This window comes from Thermobia domestica, unplaced genomic scaffold (genome assembly GCF_964235325.1).
Source record: "Thermobia domestica unplaced genomic scaffold, izTheDome1.hap1.1 HAP1_SCAFFOLD_750, whole genome shotgun sequence".
Taxonomy (NCBI): Eukaryota; Metazoa; Arthropoda; class Insecta; order Zygentoma; family Lepismatidae; genus Thermobia; species Thermobia domestica.
The window spans coordinates 21928-46520 of NW_027656460.1; the positions used below are offsets into that span (position 1 = coordinate 21928).

The 24593-nt window shown below is 39.8% G+C and overlaps 4 non-coding genes across 4 annotated transcripts; all 4 read right to left on the minus strand.

Moving 5' to 3' along the window:
* Nucleotides 1-10307: 10307 nt before the first annotated feature.
* LOC145677315 (5S ribosomal RNA) lies at nt 10308-10426 on the minus strand. The gene has a single exon (XR_014129762.1). It is a non-coding gene; the product is annotated as a 5S ribosomal RNA (ribosomal RNA).
* Nucleotides 10427-10603: 177 nt separating this feature from the next.
* On the minus strand, nt 10604-10722 carry LOC145677310 (5S ribosomal RNA). The gene has a single exon (XR_014129757.1). It is a non-coding gene; the product is annotated as a 5S ribosomal RNA (ribosomal RNA).
* Nucleotides 10723-24048: 13326 nt separating this feature from the next.
* Nucleotides 24049-24167, minus strand: LOC145677316 (5S ribosomal RNA). Its single transcript, XR_014129763.1, has one exon. It is a non-coding gene; the product is annotated as a 5S ribosomal RNA (ribosomal RNA).
* A 177-nt stretch (nt 24168-24344) lies between these two features.
* On the minus strand, nt 24345-24463 carry LOC145677311 (5S ribosomal RNA). Its single transcript, XR_014129758.1, has one exon. It is a non-coding gene; the product is annotated as a 5S ribosomal RNA (ribosomal RNA).
* Nucleotides 24464-24593: the final 130 nt, after the last annotated feature.

A 24593-nucleotide genomic window follows, 5' to 3' on the forward strand; every position in this document is an offset into this window, starting at 1 on the left:
GTTACTTTATAGATTCCCTTCATTGAACTATAGTAAGCAGTACGAAGATGGTACTTTGCGTATAATCACAGGAAGGATTGAAGTTAATTACCATGGTAATATAATTATTTATTGATAAGTATTTCCATGTTAAATTATGAAAATTATAAGCACAAGGAGGGTGAAAAAGTAGTGTGACCGACTTAGCAATGACTGAAACATAAAATAGAAAAGCGAATAAAAACAAATGCCTTTTGAGTTATGTGGAATAAAGTTTCTTCTAGCCAGTAAGGAAGAATAGGATCTGGTGCATTCATTGAATACCTGAAAAAAATCGTTTATCAAAATAGAAGGAAACACACTTATCGTTGTGGCAACTACGAACTTCTGTTTACCTCAGCCCGCCTCAGCAAGTGCTTTCTATCCGGTCCGCGCTCCGTAACCAAACTCAACGCTGCCTGCTAGCGAAAATTTCATTCTTCAGTATCGTTGAGTTTATTGCAGAAAGCAATGGCAGATACGGCATCAGCACCTGCAGCCCCGGCACAGGCTTCTCCTAAGAAGTCTGCAAAGCCTAAGAAACCAAAAACAACACCTTCTCATCCAAGAACATCAGAAATGGTGAACAACGCCATCAAGAATTTGAAGGAAAGGGGAGGAAGTTCACTGCAAGCTATTAAGAAATACATCTCTCAGAACTACAAAGTGGATGCCGAGAAGCTTGCTCCATTTATCAAGAAATACTTGAGAAGTGCAGTTGCTTCTGGGTCTTTGGTTCAGACCAAGGGAAAAGGTGCATCTGGATCGTTTAAGCTTAGTGCTTCATCGCTGAAGGAGAAGCCTGAAGGTGGATCTTCAACCAAGGCGAAACGATCAGCATCAAAGGAGAAGAAGCCTGCGAAAAAGCCAGCAGCTAAACGTCCCAAGAAGACTGGTGAAAAGAAAAAGGCTGCTGCTCCCAAACCTAAGAAATCACCATCTAAAGTGAAGAAGGCAAAAACTCCCAAGAAGCCAAAGGCCCCGAAGCCAAAGAAGGCTACAGCAAAACCGAAAAGTGCTAAGAAGGCTGCACCAAAGAAGAAGTAAATGTGTCAGTAAATCATCTGACATTTTAAAACGGCTCTTTTTAGAGCCATCAAATACTTTGAGAAGAGTAAAATTGTGCTTTTCCTATCATTATCACATGTTCATTCATAGCAATGTATAGTATACACGCAAGGGACTTTGAGTTTTCTTTTTAACCGAAGCACTTCTTGATGTAAGTGCTTTATAACAGAGGGGAATTGAGGGTGGGGAAAGAAAGCTTTCACGGGTGTCAAGAATGGTGTACTCGAAAAAAAATGGGGAACACATTACGTAATGTCAATTTGTGATCACTTACTTTTTCCTTGTTCCTATCTTCAAGTAGCGAAACAGTACAGAAAACGCACTTAATGCATTTGTTAGAAAAACTTTTGCAGGCTGACTGGGTTCGATTCTCGGTGGGAGCTCAAATGTTTCGCATTGCACGTTAATAAGTAGGTCCACGTTTGAAACAGCCTTGCTGCTGAAAGGGACACTAAACTAAAATCAACTCTTTTCAAGGCTGGGGTGAAAGAAATGTTCGAACTTATTACAACTCGTGAAAGTGAAGTAGACTATGTTTCAATTTAACGTCGTACTATTATGATTTTTATGATAAAGGAGACGGGTGATTACGCCTAATGAATGATGGAAATACTGGTGTAATGAGAAAGTGTTAGGAAAAGGGAACACGCTAATAACCACGGATACCGTCTTATAATTCGTAATATTGCTATAAAGAAAAATAGTAACACCAGCAGAAATGTAGGTGTACAATTGAACTGATGTTAAGTACAAACAGACACTTAAAGAAAGTTTAGTTTAACGTTTGCATTCAACAGCAGCGACCTCTGACAAAATAATATTACTTTTGCTACCTTGGAAGAAGTACATATTTCGCCTGCGAGTTCTATCAGATTAATAACGTTGAGAAGGGCAAACAGTGGTTGAATCGAAGTTAAGTTATGCAACATATGGCAAAATCGAACCCTTGACCACATAAAACGAAGATAATCAATCGGTAAACATAGGGGAAAACTAAAGAATATACTTGAAAGATAGGATGATATACGAAACGACAGGAAAACGAAGGTAGATGTATTAACTATGCAACATACGGCGTGAGAATTTAAAAAAAAAAGATAACAAGTATGGACAAGATCCTTGTTAGGATAACAGCATCTCTAAGTAGTGTATTGGTCCTAAAAAGGACCGTTTTTGAACTCAGTGCCAGAACTTCAAACTTAAGCACGTTCCCCACGGATGCGGCGAGCAAGCTGAATGTCCTTAGGCATGATTGTGACTCTCTTTGCGTGAATAGCACACAAGTTGGTGTCTTCGAAAAGCCCTACAAGGTAAGCTTCACTTGCCTCCTGTAAAGCCATGACAGCTGAGCTTTGGAAGCGAAGATCTGTCTTGAAATCTTGTGCAATTTCTCGGACGAGTCGTTGGAAGGGCAGCTTGCGGATGAGCAATTCAGTGCTCTTCTGGTAACGACGAATTTCTCGGAGAGCCACAGTACCAGGCCTGTAACGATGGGGCTTTTTCACTCCACCGGTAGCTGGAGCACTCTTTCTTGCAGCTTTGGTGGCAAGCTGCTTTCGAGGAGCTTTGCCTCCAGTAGATTTCCTAGCTGTCTGCTTGGTACGTGCCATTGCAACTGTCACGACTTGTTTCAAATAATTGCGCGCTGAATGAAGTCAAGTTATATAAAGAGCAAAACCGTTAAATCAAGCTATTTCTCATTGGATAAAGTCAGTCGAAAAGGACAGTTCTCATTGGCTTAGACACGTTTTGTGTTTTTCCTCCGTGCTTTCCCTGCATGATCGAAGGAACAAAACCACGAGTCTTGGGCTGCTTGGGCTTGTATTTCTCGTGTGTGGTGAGCGAAGCAGTAACATATCGAAATGACAGGACGTGGAAAAGGAGGCAAGGGTCTTGGCAAAGGAGGTGCCAAGCGCCACCGTAAAGTTCTTCGTGACAACATCCAGGGTATCACCAAACCCGCTATTAGGCGTCTTGCTCGCCGTGGTGGTGTGAAGCGTATCTCTGGTCTCATTTATGAAGAGACCCGAGGAGTATTGAAAGTATTCCTGGAGAACGTAATCAGAGATGCTGTTACATACACAGAACACGCCAAGAGGAAGACAGTGACAGCTATGGATGTTGTGTATGCCTTGAAGAGGCAAGGAAGAACCCTGTACGGTTTCGGAGGTTAAGTTGGGGTTCCTCCTATTTTGGATATAAAATTGGCATAAACGGCTCTTTTCAGAGCCAACAAATTTATATAAAGGGAAAGATTTACTTTGTGCGATTTTCTGTTAGATTATAAGAATTCGTGTAACTACATTAAAGCCTTTTGATGCACACTAAATTACAGACGTAGAGAGATTAATTTGAGAAAATCATACGTTTTTTTTTACATTATGTACGTTCATGTATACGTATTCATATCATGTAGCAGTATTAATGCTGGAGAAGGGGTTCTGGTTGGAAATTGGCGATTTGTTGGAAGTAGCGAGCATGAGAGATGCGAAACGCAAGTCGGAATTTCTGTTCTGACAGTAGGATGTACGTATAGAGGCTTATACAACTTCTATACTGTGCTGTGAGGGGCGAATAATGCGTTAGAAACCTGAATCTTGTCCTTTATCTTGTTTACGTGGTCTTGGGTTCGATTTCTTTCTTTTGCGGTAGTGTCTATTGTGATTTACATGTAAATTAATGACACTTCGTAGCGGGTTACTAAAATAAAGAGTAATACAAATATGAGATGTAGGTTAATGCATTGTATACTTCACATTATTTACTAAAGAAAGGCAGTAGTTACAAGAAACCTAGGCTCGCTCGTTGGGCACAGTAGCAAATGAGTTCTGAGATCAGAGAATAAGAGTAGTTGCGTATTACAAACCATATACATATAACACATATCACACAAATATGAATATCGACCTTGCAAAGAATAAATCGTACTTAAGTGTGCATTTAATGTCATTACTATGTTGCAAAAGAAATTTAGGAAAGTTTTCTGATCCGCTCTGTTCATGATGTCATTGGGGCATAGTAATGAACAATAATAAATGTCGAGAACATATTGAACAGAGTAATTTCAGCCAAGCCAACGCAAGAGAGAAACATGAGTGCTTTAAGAATGTTGGAAATTCCTTTGTCTAGCATGAAGTACATGAGAATATGTGGTATGAGGTTTTCTTCCATTGCTGAGAATCTGGGCTCGACTGTCCTGTCCTCTGGGTAATATGAGCCCGATGTACGCAAATATCAAAAAAATGTAGCTAGCGACAATACAAAAGGTAATGATCTTATAATTAATAATGTAGTGGGAACTAAGCACATCGCTGTTTGGAGTATTCTAAAGTTAGTGTGACTTCCTATGGGCTTCAATTACGATCGACGACTACACATATACTAATTAATCGAATAGCAGCGAGAATTTCGAATGAAACTAAGCAACTATCTCAGACACTTTTGATGAGTCTGTATATCGAAAACAATTCATTTCAATCGTAAATCTCCTCTATAAAGGGGTTTGTGGCCCTCATAAGGGCCGATTTGTATGAGATATAGGTCTTACATTTATGCCTTCTTCTCAGTTTTCTTGGGCAGAAGTACAGCTTGAATGTTGGGCAAAACACCACCCTGAGCGATTGTAACTCCAGACAACAACTTGTTTAATTCCTCGTCGTTACGGATAGCTAACTGCAGATGACGTGGAATAATCCTAGTCTTCTTGTTGTCACGAGCAGCGTTGCCTGCCAACTCAAGAACTTCAGCTGCCAGGTATTCCATGACTGCAGCCAAATACACGGGAGCGCCAGCACCAACTCGTTCGGCATAGTTACCCTTTCGCAAAAGACGATGGATTCTGCCTACTGGGAATTGAAGGCCAGCCCTGCTGGAGCGGGACTTGCTCTTTCCCTTGACTTTTCCACCTTTGCCGCGACCAGACATTGTTCAATATTCTTTCGTAATAAGATGAGAGGAAAAATTGCGGCCTCCCATGAATCAAGTCAGTTTTGTTACTACTTCAAGCGTGCACCCGAGTGCATCAAATGAAAAGCAAGGCAGTTGGCGCGAATTGAAACACGTACTGTAATTTAAATGAAGTCGAGGACATCCGACCCCTCTGAGGCCAGCAAGACTACTGAGCACTCCTTCAGCCTCTTCTTCAGGCACAAATCAGCAATTCACACAAAACCTGCTGACAACGGCTGCAAGCACACCTTTTCCAAGGGACACCCCTCCCTCAGGAGCCGCCCTATTGCAAAACGACCAACAAGATACTGATTTCTCTGATGACAACATGCAGTGTGAAGACAATACCGATGGTTCAACTGAAACTTTTAACCATCCGAAAAAAGTTGCCAGAAGAAGAATAGGGGACAATATCCACTCCCTGGTGGACTTCAAAAATAAGAATAAATATGCACCACTTCAAGATGAAGCGACGCTCGACACTGAAACCAACCCCACTGTGGAATCTTCACCTCGCATTCAGAAACCAAAATGTATTTACATCTATGGAATTGAAAAGAAATTCAACTTCACAAAAACTCTTATTCCTTCATTGAAGAAAGCAAAGCTTCAACAGGTTCAAGATTCCATCAAATTTACCAGCACGGATGCCTCAGACTATGACACGGTGTTAGCATATTGCAAACAGCAAAACTTACAGTATGCCACTGAAACTAACAAAAAAGATCTACCACTCAAAGTCGTCATTAGAAAACTACCAGTGGACACTCCGGTACAAGATATTCTAGATGATTTAAAAGCTTGTAAATACCCTGCTATAGATGTGAAACAACTAAAAGGCAAGAGCAAAAATTCTGATGACCGAATTTATCTTCCATTATTCCTAGTACTACTGGACAAAACACCAACATCTCAAACCATCTACGATTTGAAATATTTACTAAGTTACCGTGTCACAGTAGAACCTTACAAACCACAGGAATTCCTACAATGTTTCCGCTGCCAACGGCTAGGTCACAGCCAAGAATCATGTAATGCCGCACCTCGATGTCTCAAATGTGCTGCTCAACATCTCACAAAAACGTGTCCCAAAAAGACACGAGAAGAACCTGCTCGATGCTGTAACTGCCAAGGAGATCACCCGGCAAACTTCAGAGGCTGCATTATATTTCAGCAAGAAAAAGCTCGCAGACAATCCAATAAAAACAATAAAACATCTAGCAACTCCAAGGAAACACCGTCCTCGTCTGACAATTCCACCGAGAATACATCCACAACGAAGCCCAAACGGACTAATACCTATGCACAAAGACTGCAAAGATCAACCACCTCAGATACAAATGAAGACCCTGCTCCCAATGATGTCTTTAGCAGCATTAAAGAACTTATTCAATTATTCAAAGGACTGAATCTCGCTGCAATGATCCAAAAAGCGAAGAAAGGGCTTCAGAAACTTAAAACTGCCAAGGATGCTTTATCAAAATTTCAAATACTTATAGAATTGGTTGCTGATATTTTTGATGATGGCAGCGACTAAACCTAAAATCAACCGTCATATACATTTACTTTATTGGAACGCCAATGGAATTATAACCCAACAAACTGATCTATCCTACTTACTTCACGAACGAGATGTTGACATCGCACTCATCCAGGAAACCAAACTAAAACCTTCCAAAAACTTCAAACTCCAGAATTACAATGTTTTACGTCAAGATCGGCCCACACCAGGAGGAGGTCTTGCTGTGATCATCAAGAAATGTCTTCCGTATACACTACTAACTCTACCACCACTCAAATCAATAGAAGCCATGGGAATTGCTCTCCACGCACCTCAAGCCACTATTCATCTTATCTCTGCCTACAATAAACCTAGAAAGATCATAGATCCAGATGATCTCATCCTACTTCGCAGAATGAACTCCAAAATCATCATAGCAGGGGACTTGAATGCCAAACATGCACTATGGAATGCAAAGAAAAATAACCGTGTCGGCGAAGCTCTGGAAGCAGACTTACACCGTATTCAATTAATTCCACTCGCTCCAGAAGAACCTACTCATTATCCACACAATGGAGGTCCTCCGGATGTGCTGGACATGATCCTCTATCAGGACGTTCATTTCACCATCCTACCTGAATCAATAAACGCCTTAAATTCTGATCATAATCCAGTGTACATCGAGTTCAGACATGATCACGCAACCGACAGCTCTATCCCTTGCATCACTTGGACCACTGACTGGGATGCCTACCGCAAAATCTTAACTACAATTCTTAATCTCCGTATAAAAATGGATACTCCACAAGCTCTTGACAAGGCAGTAGAAAATTTAACGGCGCAAATCAACAGCGCTTACCAGTTGACAACCACAAAACAAGAAGGTCTTCATCATCAGTCTCCGGCCGAAGCGTCACGTACAAGATTGTTAGTTCACCTAAAACGATGGATTCGAAAACTCTGGCAAATTACCAGACATCCTATTTTCAAGGCTCTTTTCAACAAACTCACAACGATAGTCCGCGAACGCATTCTTCGCATCAAAATTCAACAATGGGATCACAAACTGGCATCACTCACTACTCCATCCTTTGAATTCTGGAATCTTGTGCGAACTATGAAGAACTCCAATACAACTTACCGGCCACCTCTCCAAGGTCCCCAAGGACTAGTGTACACTGATGAAGATAAAGCTGATGTCTTTGCCGACATGCTTGAGGATCAATTTCAAACAAATCCTGAACCCTTTGATGATCAACATATTGAAAATGTCCACCGCTTTCTTCAACATCAACGAGATCATCCTCCAAACGAACCTCTCTCACCTGCACTGCTCACCTCACCAAGAGAAGTCGGAAAAATTCTTCAACATTTACATCCCAGAAAAGCATCCGGCCCAGATAAGATTCCTCCTCAAGCTCTCAAATACGCACCCAGAAAACTTGCTGTCTCTATCTGCAATATCTATCATGCCATGTTACGTCTCGGCCACTTCCCACAGCCATGGAAGGAAGCGTGCGTCATCTTACTCCCCAAACCTGGGAAGGACAAAAAATTTCCACAGAACTATCGGCCGATCAGCCTACTCAACCATATCAGCAAAGTCCTGGAACGAATTCTCCAACGAAAGATGATACAGCACATAACTGCAAACAATATTCTTCCAGAACATCAATTCGCTTTCCGGTCAGACTTCTGTGCAGTCTCTCAACTTACCCGCCTTGTGGAACACATCACCTACGGCTTCAATGCAAAAGCTCACACTCTAGGAGTCTTCATCGACGTAGCCAAGGCCTTTGATCGGGTCTGGCACAATGGGCTTATTTACAAGTTACATCGCTACCTGTTTCCACAAGCAATAATCTCCATCATCGCTTCATATCTTCAAAATCGCTCCTTCAGGGTTAAAGTCAACAGAGTCACTACTCCACTCCGTCAAATTGCAGCAGGTGTTCCCCAAGGCTCCTGCCTATCTCCTATTCTCTATAACATCTATACTGCTGATATGCCAACCATGCCCCGTACAAAACTCGCCACTTTCGCTGATGACACTGCTCTCTTCTCACAAGATACAAATCTTCGTTATGCTGCCACTGCACTTCAAAGACACATAAATGCCCTGGAATCCTGGTTAACCAAATGGCGTATTGCAACTAATGCACAGAAAACGGTCCTCGTCCACTTCACCAGGAAACATCGCATCACTCAACCTCAGATTTTCTTGGATGGACACCAGCTTCAACCACAAGAAGGCGTTAAATATCTCGGCGTTTATCTAGACAAGAAACTCACATTCAAGACTCACCTTCAGCGTCAAGCAGCAAAAGGGAAAAACACACTGCACCGCATTCAAAGTCTCCTCCGATCTCGCTTCTTCTCACATACCTTACGCATCAGAATTTATAATATGATCATCCGCTCGCAGCTCCTCTACGCACACCCAGCATGGGAACATGCAGCACCATCCCATCAACTTCTTCTCCAACGAGTACAAAATGAAGCCGCACGCATCATCACAGGTCATTCCCGTGATACAAAAATATGCCAACTGCACGAAGATCTGGATATTCCATACATTCAAGACATCATGAGAGAGCATTCTCGCATTTTCTGGCAGCGCCTCGGAGCATCTCAACACACTATTCTCAACGAAGTAGGACATCTTCAACCACCTCGCCATACCTACAAAATGCCACGTCAACAGTAAAAAAAAAAAAAAAAAAAAAAAAAAAAAAAAAAAAAAAAAAATTCAAAGGACAGCGACAGTTGCGTCCGGGAAAAATCACACTCCGTAAAAAATCAGTCATGCACACATCATATAAGAGGCAAGAGTCTTCAGACTCGGAACTCACAATTTAAAATTGTCACGATACACTTGGCACTTGGCACTTGGCGGACACATCTAATTTTGCTGAACGAGTGAGTCATCATGCCACCAAAAACTAGCGGAAAGGCTGCAAAGAAGGCTGGTAAAGCCCAAAAGAATATCTCCAAGGGAGATAAGAAGAAGAAGAGGAGGAGGAAGGAGAGCTATGCCATTTACATCTACAAAGTTTTGAAGCAAGTGCATCCTGACACTGGCATATCTAGCAAAGCTATGAGTATCATGAACAGCTTTGTTAATGACATCTTCGAGCGTATTGCTGCTGAAGCTTCTCGTTTGGCCCATTACAATAAGCGGTCAACTATCACCAGCCGGGAAATCCAAACAGCTGTGCGCCTTCTTTTGCCTGGTGAACTTGCCAAGCACGCTGTAAGTGAGGGTACGAAGGCTGTTACCAAGTACACAAGCTCTAAGTAAAAATCTTCTTCAAGATTTTTCATTTCAAACGGTCCTTGTCAGGACCAACACATTATTCGAAAGAGTTAAATCACGAAATTTGCTTCATTCTGTTATGTAGAAACACGTTGAAATCCAATTTCTATATGCTGTTAGTAAAAAAGTAAAGCACATAGCGGAGATGTGTCGTGCTTGTATACGAAAGGCATTTACTCGCCGGAGATCTACACTTAGTCATAATAATTTACTTTTAAAAAGTGGTAATACATTCCGTGTTAAGTATAGTAGTAGGTGCACACGGATCGGAAATCAGGTTATTTTAATGTGCCGTGCAAATAAACAGGCTGTTAGTGTAAGAAATAGTGGGTATAACGCTTAGAATATCGATTAATCGCTATGAAATAATGTTGATAAATTATCTCTTGAAAGTACTATAAAATTAATGTTTCTAGTATTTTCGTACTTGAAGGATAATGAAATTTGAAAAAGAGATGCCAACAGCACCTGGTGTTCCCAGGCGGTCACCCATCCAAGTACTGACCAGGCCCGATGCTGCTTGACTTCGGTGATCGGACGAGAACCGGTATATTCAGCATGGTATGGCCGTTGGCGAATGCATATGGCTTCGAGTGAGTTATTGTAGCTACGTAGGTTTGTCGGTGAATACTCAAAAAGACCAGCGCGTGGAAAGCGTTGCTAATTGTTTTAAGTAATGCATGATTACGAAATTATCGTGGTGAACGATGTGAGAATATTCGTCTTTGTGAAAAACAAAATTAGAAAAAGTATACCAACAGCACCTGGTGTTCCCAGGCGGTCACCCATCCAAGTACTGACCAGGCCCGATGCTGCTTGACTTCGGTGATCGGACGAGAACCGGTATATTCAGCATGGTATGGCCGTTGGCAACTACCTTTTCTTCAATGTCCTGTTAAGGAAGTATGTTTTAAGTAAGAATTGACATTATTAACTATAAAGGCAAGCATATTAACGTCGTTAACATTACTTGGAATATACTAATATTCGAATAAATATTTGAATGTTCGAATGATGAGTGATTCGGATGTTCATAGTGCCACTGTGTCCTATCGAGTTTACTATCACGAACCACGTATGAAATTGTATATAAATAAATAAAAATAAATCCTTTATTAAGTATTGATTACAGGAAAAAGGCAAACTTACATTCTTTAATGTACACAATGAAATGTATGAAAGATATTTTTAAGATATGTTTCACTTACCCTTTATAACGCAAGGTAGTTTTCAGTGTAGCATTCTCTTCAGCTGCGAGATAACGTAAGGCAGATGATCATTCAGTCGTGAAGCACTAAAATGTAATATACATTTTAACTATTATCGATAAGAATTATTTACTGCAGGGATGCAAATAAAGTGAGGCAAATTAGTAAATAAAAACCGATACTGTAACTGATAATATAATTAGTTGTATCTGTATTAGTTGTATATACAGTAATCGCACGATTATCCGCGGAGTTGGATGTTGGCATAATCGCGCATAATCAGCAGTATGAGCAGAAAAGGGAAATGAAATGAAATATTTAGATTTACGTCGCATACTTATACCGGTTACGCTAAAGGAGACGGTGATGATGAGTACTGAATGAAGAAAGTGGGAGGAAACGGGAGAAACCCGAGAAAACCCATGAGCACGGTCTTTATGCACGACAAAGTTCACACGGCACGAGCTGGGATTGAATCAGGGACCCCAAGCACCGGAGGCCAAAAAACGGACAAAAAGTCTTTCGTGCAACTTTCGTTTTCGGTAAAAAGTTTACACATAATTTAGAAAGAGTAGTTTTCTGGTCTTTTTATTTCACAAGTTGGTTCATGTCTATATTTTTTACATGCATAAAAAATTTTTCAACTCCCTTGCTTATTTCCTGTTAAAGACCTCTACCTCTGATTGTATTTTTTGCACATATTCTTATTGTTTTCAGACAACATTTCTAAAAGCGTAATTTATCGTCAGCAAGAAAAGAAAAGGAAAGCCTCGGATAGTGGAATGTGTACTGTATATATATATATATATATATATATATATATATATATACGTATTAGTATATAGTTTTATTTTATACGTCTCCTATTATTACACAATGTGCAGATATTGTCAAAGCGCAAGTAAATATGTATAACTCCCCGTTCTGCACTTAATAACTTGAAAGAAGTTCGGGGAAGGTAGTGTAACAGAAAGTGCAAACAGAAATGAGGGTTTAAAGGCATTTAATATTATTCCGTAGTAGTATGATTTTTTGTAAAAAAAAAAATATATATATATATATATATATATATATATATATATATATATCTAAACATACATATTCAATGATATAGTAAGAGGTTAGCAGCACTGATAGAACTGCAGAAAGTACAAAACCGTTAATAAGAAAGAGAGAGAGATGGTGGCCGCTTTTGTGCTTTTCATTGGCTAATTCCGAATTGCGCGCGAATACGTACGAGATTTCTTTCTTTTTCCTCTTCGCAGCCCAGATGTTGCCAATTAGAAGTTTTTAGTACTACATTTGTATGAAAATGTTGCCTTTAAGAAATGTGGTTTGCATACAGAGAAAAGAGCAAAATGAATATTTACCTTAGTGGGCATGAAAAAAGACGAAACATTTTGCAAGATGGACACACGAACTTCCTTAATGCAGGCGTTCAGTACATTATTGTAAAGAAAAAAACACTAAAAAGAATTACTTCAATATCCCTAGCAACATTCAACAATTCATAGAGAAAAATCTTTATTTTGAGAACAATGGAAAACTATGTAATTGTAGATAACTACTAAATTTAATGATTAAGGAAAACGTTTAGGCCCGGCCCTTCAGAAAGAAAGTGCACAGAATATTCTCTCATGGAAGCAATTGCAAAATCAACATTTTGTTTGCAGTTATAATTAGAGGATCTATATACAGGGTGTTCGAAAAAGAATGTATCCTCTTGAAAGAAAATATTCTCTGGGCCCCTAATCCTTTATATACCGAAAGGAAGTTTGTATAGCATTTTTTCTTACCTTCGTTAGAAGAATTGAAAGTGACTACTATCGTGACACGGGAGATATTTAATCGATAGTCGAATTACTCACATACTCGAATGAACACGTCTCTTGTAAGGAGAGGAAAGGCTTCTGTGATCCGCTATCGCAGCTGTGTCATATCTGCAGAGAATGTTAGGACACAAACGTGATCTTTGAGAGCCTCGTGAAAAGAAGTCGCATAGTATCATGTGTGGAGACATCGGGGCCATCTGAAGAACGCTTCATCATTAGGACCAAGGGCGAGTTACGAAACACTCTGGGATATATTTATTAACATAACTTCTCGTCATTCTGCAAGTGTGGTGGAGCTCCATCCTATTGGAAAAGGAAACCTCGGGAGCCCTCTTCATGTGTAGGTATCGTTCACATCTGAAGCATGTGAAGATAGATTACTGTACTATCGTGTACCTAAAATCATTTTCTACGAATACGAACATGTCTACACTGAAGGCAGTGCAGCTCTTTTTCTCTTTTTTTTGGTCATGTATTGTAACGCGGGGCAATGCACACAATAACATGTAATGTTGTGTATCATCATAAAGGGCCAGGGCGATGATTGGATCTTGATGGACGTGGAGAACTGATAGGTGATGTGAGTGGTATTGTGATCTATGGTTGTATGTTTACTGATGAATGCATAAGGAGAGGTGAAGGGGTTGCCTTTTTTTTTATGTCGATCGGGAGGGAAGCGATTGGGAAACTTTTGACTTTGTTTTTCAACCGAATATATTGATTGAATAGGTCGCCGACAATTTTACGGGGCGTCACGTCGTTGCCTTTTTCATGTCGATCGCGAGCGAAGCGAGCGTTTTTTTTTTTTTTTTTTTTTTTTTTTTTTTTTTTTTTTACCGACAATATGTATTGAATCGGTTGCCAACACCTTTAGGGGCGCGTCACGTCCTTCTTTCTGTGCTGATCGCGAGCGAAGCGAGCGCGAAATTTTTGACTTTTTTTTTTTTTTTTTTTTTTTTTTTACCCACAATATTTATTCAATCGGTCGCCAACACTTTTAGGGGTGCGTCACGTCCTCTTTTCTCTGCTGATCGCGAGCGAAGCGAGCGCGAAATTTTGACCTTTTTTTCTCTTTTTAATTCTTTTTTTTCTTTAAGAAAAAATATTGATTTCATAGGTCGCGAACATTTTTACGGGATGCAACATCGTTTATTTGTTTTTCCAACCGTCTTTCTGTCTTGAGCCCCCGCCAAGTTAACTTTATGGTGGACAAAAACTATGTGCGGTGGGTTACCGCGGGGTTCTCCCGTTTCCTCCCACTTTCTTCATTCCACCACCATTTCAATCATTTCTCATAATCAGCGCCTCTTTTAGCCTAAGCGGCATAACGTGGGACGTAAAACAAAGATTTCCTTTAGTTGCTTTCTGTCTTGATTACGAGCGCGAAATTTTTTACTTTTTTTTTCTTTCTTTTGATATTATTCATTTAATAGGACGGCAACACCTTTACGGGCCGCCGCGTCGTCGTTTACACTTCTTCAGCCCATATTCTTTCTGCTTGTTCGTTTTCCGGCATCTTGTTATCACCGCCCGCGGCAATGCCTATGTCTTTCATCGCTTTTTGAAGCAAATCTTTAATAAATATGCACTCTCACATTTGTACTAATATGCATACCACAGTGGATAGACTGTAACTAGGAAAGCAGAAGCCTGCATATCATATTATTTAACAGTTGAAAGTGAACTGTCATTTTAAGTTTGATTTTGATCAGATGAGTGCAGTTCAACTCGTCGACAATTGTGAAGATTCTCGAGGTTAGGGACCATCCATTTTGTGCTTTGTAATGAAAATGGCTGCAGCCAAACTTCTCTGATCTGAATGAAACTTGGCATGATGATACATCTTGACCTGCTCTACAAGTTTATTTAGTATTTTCCGTTGCGCAGGCTTTTGCTTCTCCAGGTTCTCCCATGGAACTGAGAAACGTATTCAGTCGAACTTCTGCGGTAAGTCAGTATATCATCCTGAGAAGTTTGATCGAGATAGCAGAGGTTCGACTATTCGTTTTTCAATTCCATGTGATATTACAACACGGTGAACTAAATTTATATAGAAACACTTTGATTTTGTTTTGTTTTTTGCTAGCATTAAACTGAGAAAATGTTATTCAATAGACAGAGAACACCACTCAAAGAAAAGTACATCATAAGAATATATATATGGTTGCTGTGGTTCTCGGTTTAATTTGCTAGTTAAGAAACTTGCTCTAAATAAGTACATCTTACAGGTGAAAAACTAAGCCAGGCGATAGAATTAAATATAAAGTTATACACTTTTATTTTACGTTTACTAGTGTTGGGTTACTACTGTAAAATAAGTCAGTATATATGAAAGATAACTGTATTAGGTACTATTTTCCACCGGCGGTGTATTCTTGCATAGTGTACTTAATGTTTACAAGCGGGGCGCTACTAGTATGGATGCATGACAAGTGCTATTGAAACTCGAAAACTAACTGGTTTCCACTACCCTTGCTTATACGTATACCCGCGTCGCCTTCGCTCCTGTTCACTTTGGACGCACATTCTTGCTATCGCTCAGGCCCCCAGCTTTCTCCTGTTTTGGCTCCCTTAAATAGTATTCGTGCTTTTTATTGGCCACCTGGCAAAGCACTTGTAATGATTTTACACCAGTAACTCTAAAATACATGTGTATTACTTTATTTAATTCTGTCGTCTGCAGAATTTTTTTTTTTTTCGTACAAATATGCCTTTTCATGCAGAACACTGAATTTTGCCTGTAAATTTTTGAGAATATGCTGTGACGAAACTTGAGCACCGTTCTTCTTTTCTTTCTTATCACGAGTCTTCTTTAGCCTAATGAGCACAATCATCACACGATAACGACTATTCTTTTCATTTAACTTGTAAACAAGTTGAACTAATAATAATAATTGATGTACAAAGGAGAAGTGTCCTACATATTTGAGGTAAAAAATAAAATAAATATACTTCTACTTCATCCGTGTTTACAAAGTTAAATGTTATCGATTTACAAAAAATGGTCACCTATCCACACACTGACCAGGCTCGACACTGCTTGACCATACATATTAAAACATCGGTCCCACTGAATACACAAGTAGTAAGCACATTCACATAAAAATAATTAGGATTACAGTATATAAAATGCGTTAATTAAAATAGCAAATGCCTTACCTTATCACAGGCGATCCAAAGCCACTGCACATCATCTGCTACGCACACTATATTCCTCCAATATTTCACTCACTTCCTATATCACGCAACAGAAAATATTAATAAAATTCACTTAGCAACATTTTCATTTTTAATCAACAATACGTATAACAATTAAGAATAAAATTAATTGTGAGCACATTGTTATAATTAGAATACTGTTTTTATTCGTTTACAAATATGGGATTAATATAGAGCTGGCAGCAACAATATATACAACTCATCCTGTATGTATCGTAAATCCTAACTTGAGAAGACATCTCTGACGCAAACAATGAGACAAGAAATCAAATACTATATCCGACACATTTGGGGTTTATTGAACTTCAATGTTGGAAGATACCACCTTGTCGGTAGTACAAATGTAATATCCTTACAACACGCGGAACTTTTGCCAGGCATATCTAGGAATTTGGGAAGATTAATTGATATCCTTAATGTGCAATGTATGATTATGACGCATTGTTATGTACACGCAGACGGAACCAGGACAATCTATAGATGACATTTGCACTGTGTTTGGACAATTTGTTCGCAGAAAATAACCGTTTTTGTCTATGAATACTTGAGAACATGGAAGGTATGAGATATACATTTTATGCGCAAATATTATAATACAAATCATTGTTAGTTTGGTGGATGCGTGAAAGAAAGAAAAGGAGTAGATTTTTGCAGACGTCCGGATATAAAGCGAGAACTGAGAATACGCATCTATAACATCTATTTTCTTTGTGTTAATGATATCGATGAACTAAACGGGGAAACTAAAATACAACTGTTTGCAGTATAATTCGAAGTATAGTCAAGTGCAGAGGCGTACTCACGGGGTGTCCACCGGGTGCGGACTCCTCGCAAAAGTTCCTAAGTGAACATACATTTGCAGACTTTCTCATTAAATGTAGTTATTAACAGGGAAAATATTGATGTATCATCAATATAAATCTGATCTTACACTTCATCTGTACTCTGTCTGTATCATGTTTTTGTGAAAAAGTAAGTGGAATATTTATCGTGTTTTCGAATGCAGAATAATAGTATATAGACATAGTGGCTTGTAGTATTGGAACCTTGCCCCCCGAAGCTTGGATCCCTTAGAAGAAAAAAAAATGCATGCGCGCCTGGTGAAATGGTTAACGAATTCAGTTCACTCGATGAATCGACAGATAGTAATACACATTTCGACAGATCGACAGCATTCGACAGATACAGACATATGAAAGTAGCACAAGAATTAGGCGAAAGTCCGTGCGTTTCCTCAATTCACGTAGGAAACAACAGAAAATATCAACTACCATAAAATAATCCGTATATATATTTAATTTATTTGGAATAAAATAAATATAGAAACAACCTGTTCATACATAACTACGGTAAGTGCGTTAATTGCTAACGTAAGAACAAATATGAAACAAGGCACAAAATAAAAAAGAAAAATAAAGTTAAAGGGAATAAATATTTAGGCTTGATTGTCATTCGTATTAAGAAGCTGGGTAATAAAATGTTAAAATCTACAGAAAATTATGAAATTAAATCAGGATTTGAAATAAAAGTCTATACATTGGAAGTAGGCCAGGGAGTTTGCAAGGCAGATGTGTGCGACACGCGTTACTTTATAGATTCCCTTCATTGAACTATAGTAAGCAGTACGAAGATGGTACTTTGCGTATAATCACAGGAAGGATTGAAGTTAATTACCATGGTAATATAATTATTTATTGATAAGTATTTCCATGTTAAATTATGAAAATTATAAGCACAAGGAGGGTGAAAAAGTAGTGTGACCGACTTAGCAATGACTGAAACATAAAATAGAAAAGCGAATAAAAACAAATGCCTTTTGAGTTATGTGGAATAAAGTTTCTTCTAGCCAGTAAGGAAGAATAGGATCTGGTGCATTCATTGAATACCTGAAAAAAATCGTTTATCAAAATAGAAGGAAACACACTTATCGTTGTGGCAACTACGAACTTCTGTTTACCTCAGCCCGCCTCAGCAAGTGCTTTCTATCCGGTCCGCGCTCCGTAACCAAACTCAACGCTGCCTGCTACGAGGAAGTGAGAAGAAAGCGAGCAATCAACTTCTGGAGAGCCATCAGAAACTCCCCACACCAACATGTGAGAGCAATAGGAACAGCACAACCTCGTAGAATGATCTACAAGATGCCAAGACCGCCAGACTGAACCACAATCAACTCCAGCCAGGGACGCGCGACAGTTGCGGTCCCTTCAGCATCAATTGAAAACAGAAACTAAAACAACAATAACAACACAAGCATGAAGGCAAGGGCCCAGGCCCGAAACTTCCACCATGGAGCAATCCAGCCAAAAGAAGAAGAAGAAGAAGTAGCGAAAATTTCATTCTTCAGTATCGTTGAGTTTATTGCAGAAAGCAATGGCAGATACGGCATCAGCACCTGCAGCCCCGGCACAGGCTTCTCCTAAGAAGTCTGCAAAGCCTAAGAAACCAAAAACAACACCTTCTCATCCAAGAACATCAGAAATGGTGAACAACGCCATCAAGAATTTGAAGGAAAGGGGAGGAAGTTCACTGCAAGCTATTAAGAAATACATCTCTCAGAACTACAAAGTGGATGCCGAGAAGCTTGCTCCATTTATCAAGAAATACTTGAGAAGTGCAGTTGCTTCTGGGTCTTTGGTTCAGACCAAGGGAAAAGGTGCATCTGGATCGTTTAAGCTTAGTGCTTCATCGCTGAAGGAGAAGCCTGAAGGTGGATCTTCAACCAAGGCGAAACGATCAGCATCAAAGGAGAAGAAGCCTGCGAAAAAGCCAGCAGCTAAACGTCCCAAGAAGACTGGTGAAAAGAAAAAGGCTGCTGCTCCCAAACCTAAGAAATCACCATCTAAAGTGAAGAAGGCAAAAACTCCCAAGAAGCCAAAGGCCCCGAAGCCAAAGAAGGCTACAGCAAAACCGAAAAGTGCTAAGAAGGCTGCACCAAAGAAGAAGTAAATGTGTCAGTAAATCATCTGACATTTTAAAACGGCTCTTTTTAGAGCCATCAAATACTTTGAGAAGAGTAAAATTGTGCTTTTCCTATCATTATCACATGTTCATTCATAGCAATGTATAGTATACACGCAAGGGACTTTGAGTTTTCTTTTTAACCGAAGCACTTCTTGATGTAAGTGCTTTATAACAGAGGGGAATTGAGGGTGGGGAAAGAAAGCTTTCACGGGTGTCAAGAATGGTGTACTCGAAAAAAAATGGGGAACACATTACGTAATGTCAATTTGTGATCACTTACTTTTTCCTTGTTCCTATCTTCAAGTAGCGAAACAGTACAGAAAACGCACTTAATGCATTTGTTAGAAAAACTTTTGCAGGCTGACTGGGTTCGATTCTCGGTGGGAGCTCAAATGTTTCGCATTGCACGTTAATAAGTAGGTCCACGTTTGAAACAGCCTTGCTGCTGAAAGGGACACTAAACTAAAATCAACTCTTTTCAAGGCTGGGGTGAAAGAAATGTTCGAACTTATTACAACTCGTGAAAGTGAAGTAGACTATGTTTCAATTTAACGTCGTACTATTATGATTTTTATGATAAAGGAGACGGGTGATTACGCCTAATGAATGATGGAAATACTGGTGTAATGAGAAAGTGTTAGGAAAAGGGAACACGCTAATAACCACGGATACCGTCTTATAATTCGTAATATTGCTATAAAGAAAAATAGTAACACCAGCAGAAATGTAGGTGTACAATTGAACTGATGTTAAGTACAAACAGACACTTAAAGAAAGTTTAGTTTAACGTTTGCATTCAACAGCAGCGACCTCTGACAAAATAATATTACTTTTGCTACCTTGGAAGAAGTACATATTTCGCCTGCGAGTTCTATCAGATTAATAACGTTGAGAAGGGCAAACAGTGGTTGAATCGAAGTTAAGTTATGCAACATATGGCAAAATCGAACCCTTGACCACATAAAACGAAGATAATCAATCGGTAAACATAGGGGAAAACTAAAGAATATACTTGAAAGATAGGATGATATACGAAACGACAGGAAAACGAAGGTAGATGTATTAACTATGCAACATACGGCGTGAGAATTTAAAAAAAAAAGATAACAAGTATGGACAAGATCCTTGTTAGGATAACAGCATCTCTAAGTAGTGTATTGGTCCTAAAAAGGACCGTTTTTGAACTCAGTGCCAGAACTTCAAACTTAAGCACGTTCCCCACGGATGCGGCGAGCAAGCTGAATGTCCTTAGGCATGATTGTGACTCTCTTTGCGTGAATAGCACACAAGTTGGTGTCTTCGAAAAGCCCTACAAGGTAAGCTTCACTTGCCTCCTGTAAAGCCATGACAGCTGAGCTTTGGAAGCGAAGATCTGTCTTGAAATCTTGTGCAATTTCTCGGACGAGTCGTTGGAAGGGCAGCTTGCGGATGAGCAATTCAGTGCTCTTCTGGTAACGACGAATTTCTCGGAGAGCCACAGTACCAGGCCTGTAACGATGGGGCTTTTTCACTCCACCGGTAGCTGGAGCACTCTTTCTTGCAGCTTTGGTGGCAAGCTGCTTTCGAGGAGCTTTGCCTCCAGTAGATTTCCTAGCTGTCTGCTTGGTACGTGCCATTGCAACTGTCACGACTTGTTTCAAATAATTGCGCGCTGAATGAAGTCAAGTTATATAAAGAGCAAAACCGTTAAATCAAGCTATTTCTCATTGGATAAAGTCAGTCGAAAAGGACAGTTCTCATTGGCTTAGACACGTTTTGTGTTTTTCCTCCGTGCTTTCCCTGCATGATCGAAGGAACAAAACCACGAGTCTTGGGCTGCTTGGGCTTGTATTTCTCGTGTGTGGTGAGCGAAGCAGTAACATATCGAAATGACAGGACGTGGAAAAGGAGGCAAGGGTCTTGGCAAAGGAGGTGCCAAGCGCCACCGTAAAGTTCTTCGTGACAACATCCAGGGTATCACCAAACCCGCTATTAGGCGTCTTGCTCGCCGTGGTGGTGTGAAGCGTATCTCTGGTCTCATTTATGAAGAGACCCGAGGAGTATTGAAAGTATTCCTGGAGAACGTAATCAGAGATGCTGTTACATACACAGAACACGCCAAGAGGAAGACAGTGACAGCTATGGATGTTGTGTATGCCTTGAAGAGGCAAGGAAGAACCCTGTACGGTTTCGGAGGTTAAGTTGGGGTTCCTCCTATTTTGGATATAAAATTGGCATAAACGGCTCTTTTCAGAGCCAACAAATTTATATAAAGGGAAAGATTTACTTTGTGCGATTTTCTGTTAGATTATAAGAATTCGTGTAACTACATTAAAGCCTTTTGATGCACACTAAATTACAGACGTAGAGAGATTAATTTGAGAAAATCATACGTTTTTTTTTACATTATGTACGTTCATGTATACGTATTCATATCATGTAGCAGTATTAATGCTGGAGAAGGGGTTCTGGTTGGAAATTGGCGATTTGTTGGAAGTAGCGAGCATGAGAGATGCGAAACGCAAGTCGGAATTTCTGTTCTGACAGTAGGATGTACGTATAGAGGCTTATACAACTTCTATACTGTGCTGTGAGGGGCGAATAATGCGTTAGAAACCTGAATCTTGTCCTTTATCTTGTTTACGTGGTCTTGGGTTCGATTTCTTTCTTTTGCGGTAGTGTCTATTGTGATTTACATGTAAATTAATGACACTTCGTAGCGGGTTACTAAAATAAAGAGTAATACAAATATGAGATGTAGGTTAATGCATTGTATACTTCACATTATTTACTAAAGAAAGGCAGTAGTTACAAGAAACCTAGGCTCGCTCGTTGGGCACAGTAGCAAATGAGTTCTGAGATCAGAGAATAAGAGTAGTTGCGTATTACAAACCATATACATATAACACATATCACACAAATATGAATATCGACCTTGCAAAGAATAAATCGTACTTAAGTGTGCATTTAATGTCATTACTATGTTGCAAAAGAAATTTAGGAAAGTTTTCTGATCCGCTCTGTTCATGATGTCATTGGGGCATAGTAATGAACAATAATAAATGTCGAGAACATATTGAACAGAGTAATTTCAGCCAAGCCAACGCAAGAGAGAAACATGAGTGCTTTAAGAATGTTGGAAATTCCTTTGTCTAGCATGAAGTACATGAGAATATGTGGTATGAGGTTTTCTTCCATTGCTGAGAATCTGGGCTCGACTGTCCTGTCCTCTGGGTAATATGAGCCCGATGTACGCAAATATCAAAAAAATGTAGCTAGCGACAATACAAAAGGTAATGATCTTATAATTAATAATGTAGTGGGAACTAAGCACATCGCTGTTTGGAGTATTCTAAAGTTAGTGTGACTTCCTATGGGCTTCAATTACGATCGACGACTACACATATACTAATTAATCGAATAGCAGCGAGAATTTCGAATGAAACTAAGCAACTATCTCAGACACTTTTGATGAGTCTGTATATCGAAAACAATTCATTTCAATCGTAAATCTCCTCTATAAAGGGGTTTGTGGCCCTCATAAGGGCCGATTTGTATGAGATATAGGTCTTACATTTATGCCTTCTTCTCAGTTTTCTTGGGCAGAAGTACAGCTTGAATGTTGGGCAAAACACCACCCTGAGCGATTGTAACTCCAGACAACAACTTGTTTAATTCCTCGTCGTTACGGATAGCTAACTGCAGATGACGTGGAATAATCCTAGTCTTCTTGTTGTCACGAGCAGCGTTGCCTGCCAACTCAAGAACTTCAGCTGCCAGGTATTCCATGACTGCAGCCAAATACACGGGAGCGCCAGCACCAACTCGTTCGGCATAGTTACCCTTTCGCAAAAGACGATGGATTCTGCCTACTGGGAATTGAAGGCCAGCCCTGCTGGAGCGGGACTTGCTCTTTCCCTTGACTTTTCCACCTTTGCCGCGACCAGACATTGTTCAATATTCTTTCGTAATAAGATGAGAGGAAAAATTGCGGCCTCCCATGAATCAAGTCAGTTTTGTTACTACTTCAAGCGTGCACCCGAGTGCATCAAATGAAAAGCAAGGCAGTTGGCGCGAATTGAAACACGTACTGTAATTTAAATGAAGTCGATAAATCGGCGGACACATCTAATTTTGCTGAACGAGTGAGTCATCATGCCACCAAAAACTAGCGGAAAGGCTGCAAAGAAGGCTGGTAAAGCCCAAAAGAATATCTCCAAGGGAGATAAGAAGAAGAAGAGGAGGAGGAAGGAGAGCTATGCCATTTACATCTACAAAGTTTTGAAGCAAGTGCATCCTGACACTGGCATATCTAGCAAAGCTATGAGTATCATGAACAGCTTTGTTAATGACATCTTCGAGCGTATTGCTGCTGAAGCTTCTCGTTTGGCCCATTACAATAAGCGGTCAACTATCACCAGCCGGGAAATCCAAACAGCTGTGCGCCTTCTTTTGCCTGGTGAACTTGCCAAGCACGCTGTAAGTGAGGGTACGAAGGCTGTTACCAAGTACACAAGCTCTAAGTAAAAATCTTCTTCAAGATTTTTCATTTCAAACGGTCCTTGTCAGGACCAACACATTATTCGAAAGAGTTAAATCACGAAATTTGCTTCATTCTGTTATGTAGAAACACGTTGAAATCCAATTTCTATATGCTGTTAGTAAAAAAGTAAAGCACATAGCGGAGATGTGTCGTGCTTGTATACGAAAGGCATTTACTCGCCGGAGATCTACACTTAGTCATAATAATTTACTTTTAAAAAGTGGTAATACATTCCGTGTTAAGTATAGTAGTAGGTGCACACGGATCGGAAATCAGGTTATTTTAATGTGCCGTGCAAATAAACAGGCTGTTAGTGTAAGAAATAGTGGGTATAACGCTTAGAATATCGATTAATCGCTATGAAATAATGTTGATAAATTATCTCTTGAAAGTACTATAAAATTAATGTTTCTAGTATTTTCGTACTTGAAGGATAATGAAATTTGAAAAAGAGATGCCAACAGCACCTGGTGTTCCCAGGCGGTCACCCATCCAAGTACTGACCAGGCCCGATGCTGCTTGACTTCGGTGATCGGACGAGAACCGGTATATTCAGCATGGTATGGCCGTTGGCGAATGCATATGGCTTCGAGTGAGTTATTGTAGCTACGTAGGTTTGTCGGTGAATACTCAAAAAGACCAGCGCGTGGAAAGCGTTGCTAATTGTTTTAAGTAATGCATGATTACGAAATTATCGTGGTGAACGATGTGAGAATATTCGTCTTTGTGAAAAACAAAATTAGAAAAAGTATACCAACAGCACCTGGTGTTCCCAGGCGGTCACCCATCCAAGTACTGACCAGGCCCGATGCTGCTTGACTTCGGTGATCGGACGAGAACCGGTATATTCAGCATGGTATGGCCGTTGGCAACTACCTTTTCTTCAATGTCCTGTTAAGGAAGTATGTTTTAAGTAAGAATTGACATTATTAACTATAAAGGCAAGCATATTAACGTCGTTAACATTACTTGGAATATACTAATATTCGAATAAATATTT